We start from the raw sequence: 6,927 nt of genomic DNA on the forward strand, positions 1-6,927 counted from the left end.
GCACTGTAGTAGCAATTTTAGGGGCAATAGAAGACGATCCCGGCCCCCCCTGACCCTTTTCCTGACTCTGGTACTGTCAAGCTGGTAGTAGGGAGCTGTTGGGGAGGTCTATTCAGCAGAAACCGTGACTGTGGTTGATTAAGAGAGCGACGAGTAGGGGCTCGCAGCCAAGGCCCGTAAACTCTTGCAACTACATTTGGATCATCGACATCTAGGAGAGCCTGACAAAACTTGTCAGCATGCCCGATGAGGCCACAGACAAAACAAAAAGTGGATAGTCTCTCATATTTAAAATTCACCCAGAAGATATTTCCACCAGACAAGCTAATCTGCATTTTCCTTTTAAGGGGGAGGTTCACATCAATAGACACCCTTATACGAAGATAAGTACGGGACATACCTGTGAAATTGTTGGGGTCATCTTCAATATATCTGCCCATATAGTTCCCAATGCTGCTGGCGACTTTCTCCGACATAAACCCCACTGGGAGGTCATGAACTTGTACCCAGAAATTTGCATGTTGGAGAGATAGGTTCATTGGATTTTGACCCTCCTCTATGCAATTGAGAATCAACAGTTGTTGTTCAAATGTCCAGGGCCCCCCCTGAACTACTCTATCGCGTTCCCAGGGGTGATAGAATTCGATCCGGAACAAATTGGGACCCAAATCCTCAATAAAGATGCCCTTGGACGGGCTCCAGATGTTTGCCATCGTCGACTTCATAAACGCCGATTTGATTGGCCGGTCCGTGAGAAAATGCCCGAGCAAGCTCCATGACTTAGCCTGTTGCGGAACAGCAAGCTCCTCCGGCGAGAGGACTAGCCCTGTTCGTAGTTCTTCCTCCAGCGTGACCTGTTCGCTTTTATCAGAAAGGGGATTCATGGCCGGCGGTGATAAATCAACCAGGAAGGGAAACCGGCCGCGGCGACAAAGGGTAGGATATGAGAACACCGGTAAAGGATTTGACCTGCGGGAAGCCTACCGTCGGAGGCGACAATAAGGGGGGAGGCGGGTGAGGCGGTGCTTTACTCGTCAAATATGCGAGGGATTCTTAAATTCTTAAAAAATTGTAGGATTATGCATTAATTTCTGCACAAAGTAGTTTAAATCATTTATTAAATTTAGAAGGCAAAATACATTTGAAAGAAGCATTATTCGAATTAATTGTGAAATTAACAAATTAATATGCGTAAAAGTATTACTTTATTATTATTATTGAAATTCAGTCACCGATAAATCTAGACTTATTGAAATTCTAGCATCGAGATTAAAATCATCATAACGCTTAAATCTAATAAATCTAAATTTAATAATAATTAACTAAATTTATTTGATCTGTCATTGAAAGGATAAATGTGACTGTAAAATCATTAATATCAAAATTTATTTTAAATTTTTTATCAAAAGATTACAAAAAAAATATTACAGTGATACTTTTTATATTTAATTTAGCGTAAAAATAATAATAATAATAAACCACAAACCAAAAAAATAAAAATTTAAAAATTAGTTCAATAAAAAAAAATAGCATTGCTGCAAGCACAAAAATATGTAAACTATTTATTAGAAAAAAAAAATATGAGCTCAATTTAAACCAAAAAAAAAAAAACAGAAAAAAGCATATAAGGAATCAACATACATAAAATAGAACTGTAGAATATAGAGAAACATTAAAAAAAAAAAAAAATATCAAGCCGCAATAAATAAATCAACTCAAATTATCATAACTTATCCAACCCACAATAATCTAACTCATGTATTCCATCTGGTAAAAACTTTTATATCAAAAAAAAAAATCCATATAAAAACTAATTTGACCCATCATAACCTAACTCATTTATTAAAAAAAAAAAAAAAAAACCATTTCTTCTATTCACCATAGAGCTTAATTTGATAAAAAGTTAAAAAGCAAAGTTTAGTGTTCATAGAGGACTTTGGGTAGAGAGAGAGGCTGCTCCATCTCTCTACCATTTTTCTTTCCCTTTGCTCATTTTCTTTTCAAGCTTCCGCCACCGTCACCGCCTCGCTTCCTTCTTTTGTTCAGGTTCTCTTAGAGTAGGAAGGAGGAAGCTTGTCTTCCTTCTTCCTCCTCCCATTTATGTTTTAATTTTTATTTTTTTAACTTCAGTTTTATCTTTTCTTTCTAGTTTGAAGTCTATATACTTTTTCGAATCTCTTTTTCGTCAGATCTACACCTGTTAGCTATACTTTTATCGTTTATTCTTTTTTCGGTCTTAGCAAGAGCGGAAAAGATTCATCTTGTCCGCAGATCTATAGATCTGCGTGGTTGCAAAAAAAGAAAGGACTCAGATCCGAATGTCCGGAAGAGGCTAGATGATGAAGAATGGATTACAGCTGTTTTTCAATGGGATTCGACTTCCGAGAAGTACATGATTTCTATTTTGTTGTATTTGTACCCTTTGTGGTTTTTTATTGCTTTTTGTAGTCTTTATCTTGCTCTTTGTAGTCTTTTTCTTGCTCTTTGTAGTCTATTTTCTTCCCTATGTGGATCTTATACTGGCTATAGCCTGTATGGATGGGAAGTTTTATTGTGCTGTATTTGTATTTTATGATTCTATGGAATGAAATATGGCACTTTTATCAAAAAAAAAAAAAAAAAAAAATCATACATGGATTGAATGAAATTTCTATCATAATTCACTCAGCCCATATTTACACACCCCTTTTAGCCACCACTTCGCTTGTCAAAAGAATCATCCGAATCAAATTATCCAAAAACAATAAATTTAACCACAATTCACCAATGATCTTAAGAGATAATGTAATCTTCATCATTTAATTTATTTTTCATCATCATTAGTCACCACCGTCGCTCGTTAGAAGAGTCGTCAAAATCAAAATCAAAATCAAAATTATCTAAAAGAACAAATTTCAATACAACTCACCTATGATCTTAGCCGTTAATGTAAATTTCATTACAACTCACCGATGATCTTAGCCGTTAATGTAAATTTCATCCTTTATTTTAGTTATCGTCTTTGTTAGATATACGTTGCTAAGTGGAAAGAGTCATTAGAATCAAAATTATCTAAAAACAACAAATTTCAACACAACTCACCAATGGTCTTAAGGGTTATTATAATCTTCATCTTTAAATTTATTTATCACTGTGGTTAACCACCACCTAAGCTCAGTGGAAAGAGTCATCAGAATCAATTTTACCTAAAACCAACAAATTTCAACACAATTCACCAATTAAAATCTCTTATGGGTACCCAAAAAAAACACAATTCATAGTATAGCTCTCATAAAGCTCTCTTATGGGTACCCAAAATTTAGAATATAGTTGAAGGAATTAAAAGTAGTTGAAAAATATTGAAAATTAAAAACATATAAATCTAATAAGGACAAAATCATAAAATCTAAAGGATGTATCTGGTCATTAAAGTGCATGTGAATAATACTGTTGGTCACGGATTGTAATTTGACATGCATTATATTTCTTGTATAAAATAGACAGCCTGTTTCGGAATTATTTTGAAGTTCCCGGCAGACGTGGTTCTCATCGGTCAATTTCTGTAACACGAGTTCATTTTATTTGAAATTTGATAAACTCGGGAAAACCTTAATGGGTACAGCCCAATTATCTGGACGATTAAATAAACATAATATCCTAATATCATATCTATTTATTTAACTACATCATATCCACTATTTAAAACCAAGACATCTAAACCGTCTAGATGTTCGAAATCGAAAATCCGTCTCATTTTTTTCCAATTAGTCCCTCTAAACGTTTTTTGACTCCTAGACGATTTTTAACCACTTAGACCGCCTAGGTGTTGCCTAAACGACGATGAATAAAAGCATTTTTATTGTGAATTTATTTTTTCTTTATTATAATTTACTTTTGAGTTGTTTTAATATTGCTTGTTGAAATATTGATGTTTACATATTTTTTAAAATATATATTACAAAGTGCCTTTTCTCCTTACTTTGTTTTTGACAAAGTAAATCTTATTTTTGTTTTACAAGTATATATTTTTTTCTATATTAAATAATTTTATATTATTATTTTTAAATAGTATAATACATATTTAATTGAATATGTTCTTTTATAAAGAGTATAATACATATTTTAATTGAATATATAAAATAATTTATTGATTAACAAATTAAAAAAGAGAAATTTACACAGAAATTCAGATTTGAAAAATTATTTACAGTTATGTTCAATAATGATTTTGAATTATGTTAAACTAGTAAAATCATCATTTTTAACATATTTTAAAGATTAGAATTTATAAATTAGATATCTATAATATATTTTCTAAGATTTAAGATTTGTGAATTGGGTCTAGAATTTTTAAATTAGGATGTAAAATCATACTTTATTTGTAATATATAGAAAATAATGACATATTAAGAATTAAGTTTAATAATTTAATTTAGTTGTAATTTTGTAGTTATTTACGATATTCATGTATTTGACCCATTAAAAAATACAAAATACAAATTAGATAATTCTAACTTGTTTCTAATTAACTATCAACTGCAATAAAGGAATGATTACTCTAAAAAAGAAACAAGTTAGAAGCTCATGCCTGAAAAATTGTACAAAAATGTTTGACAAACTAACCCTATAGGCCAAGTTGAAAAGCTAAATCAAACTTTTAGATAGTATTGTCCTTTGAGAAGACACTAGCTCCTGCTTCTACTAGTAAACTTGAAATGGAGTATAAGCCCTTTGATACAAGCAATCAAAATTATTAGCATTCGGGTTAATTCCAGTAAGCAAAGCCCTTTTCATACCTAAATCCTTCCTTGCCATTGTCCTACACAAAAAACCTCCAACATAATCAATTACCACTGTTTCCCGTCCTTCACTTATCGGTATATAGCAATGAGAATGAGCAGCAATAAGAAAAGGATATTAAGAATGCCAAGAATATTGGAGCAAATGATCCTAGAAAAGTGTTTCATTGTCTGAAAGTAGAACTTACTGTTCTTTCCATTTTTAACTACATGAATCCTATGTATGAAGGTGTTGGAGGAAATGCTATGTGGGCTATTATGACTGTTGTGGTTTTAATGTTCTTTATTTCTTCTACATTGAGCAAATTGTAACAATTAAACTTGAAAATGATTATAGTTGGGTCTTACATGTTTTTCATAACAAACTGGTAATTCTCTGATTTGCAAATTCTTTGAAAAGAATCTGCAAACCAGGGAATTACCAATTCACTATGGAATGACATGTAAGACACAACTACAATCATTTTCAAGTCTAATTTTTACAATTTGGTCAAGATAGAAGAAATAAAGAACATTAAAACCACAACCGTCACAATAGCCCATATAGCATTTCCTCCAACAGCTTCGTACAAAGGCTTCATGTAGTTAAAAAATGGAAACAATAGTAAATGTCATTCCTACTTTCAGACAATAAAACAAGTTTCTAGGATCATTTGGTCCAATATTCTTGACATTCTAAAAAAAGTTCCAAATTTTCAGACAATAGTAACTGCCTGGAATGTTAACTTTGATGCCTTGTTTCATAAGAAAATGAATTATGTCCTAAGGAGTGTTACACAGAAAAGAAACTTCACCACATGAGCTATAGGTTTGTAGATGCATAGGAAGCTCTACTACATATTCTCTCATTTTCTCCTATAAATAAATAATGCTCAAATCGTCAATTTTGTATACACATAGAATTTCAAACAACAGTCAAATATAAGAACACGTGTCTGCACTTGAGCAAGGTGTTCTTCGGACTTCAGAAGCATAATGGGCGTAGCTAGATTTACAATCAAACAACACATTGCATACATAATATAGTTTTTAGTGTCGCATCCAAATGTTAATAGTAAATAGCTGTCAAGTTTCAAACAAAAAGGCCTTAGTGATTCCATCAGACACACACTACAAACATAATTACCTCAAAATGAGCAAGTTCATCTAGGGTTGCAAAAGACTCCTTAGTGTAAAGAAGAGGAAATATAATTTCTATTAACATAAACAAATGCCATTGAGATAACAGAAAAGAAAATGATATAGATAATAGAAAAGCAAATGGTTTCAATTTAAACACTTAGCTTATGACGAGTGAACAGCAAGCAATAGCAAATACATCATATTTTGGTGTTCTTTTTTGTTTAACCATGGAATTACTACATTAGCTATGATAAATCAGCCATTGAAAGACCAAAAGTATGATGGACCTTGCTCACCTTAAGGTTCAGGATTTATTATGTTGAATCGCCACAACAAGATGTATGTCCAAAAATACAGAGCAAAAATATTACAGCTAAATGCACCCAAAAGAGATAACACATCACCACTTTAACATTACCATATGTAAAAGGAGTACCATGAAAATCGTAATGAACCAACACAAACACAGTCCAAACTCAAGACAACTATAAACCAATAAAATTGACAAGTTTAGGTGTGTGACAGGTCAAGTATAAGTTCATGATAACAAATGATAGAAAATGACAAATGTAAATGTTTAATTACATATTAAACAATTTTGAATTCGTTTTTTTTCCTTTGATTTGGTATCACTCAATTTGTCAAATTTTACATGCATTTGTGAGTTATGAGCAAGCAAATGATGTACTGCACATTAATATTTACAACTCTTCAACTTGTCAAGTGTATAAAAGCACTTAATTACTAGTTGAAAAGATTAACCCTTGATATAAAAATGGAATTAAAACTAAAATTAAAACTTGAGGCTTTACAGAGTCAATAAAAGAAAGAAGAAGAAAAACAAATGTTATTGAATTTGTTTGTACTTGAAGGGGGAAGTATGGGCTTGATTTGATGTGTAAAAATTGGCCTCTAATGTAATGTTGCAAAATGGGAGTTGATGTCCACTAGTTTAAACAAAAAGACTCTTGGGGTTGGGAAATTTATGGTTGACATACAAAGCCATATGTTTACAGAACAAGCTTTC

The sequence above is a fragment of the Euphorbia lathyris genome, chromosome 4 (genome assembly GCF_963576675.1).
Source record: "Euphorbia lathyris chromosome 4, ddEupLath1.1, whole genome shotgun sequence".
Taxonomy (NCBI): Eukaryota; Viridiplantae; Streptophyta; class Magnoliopsida; order Malpighiales; family Euphorbiaceae; genus Euphorbia; species Euphorbia lathyris.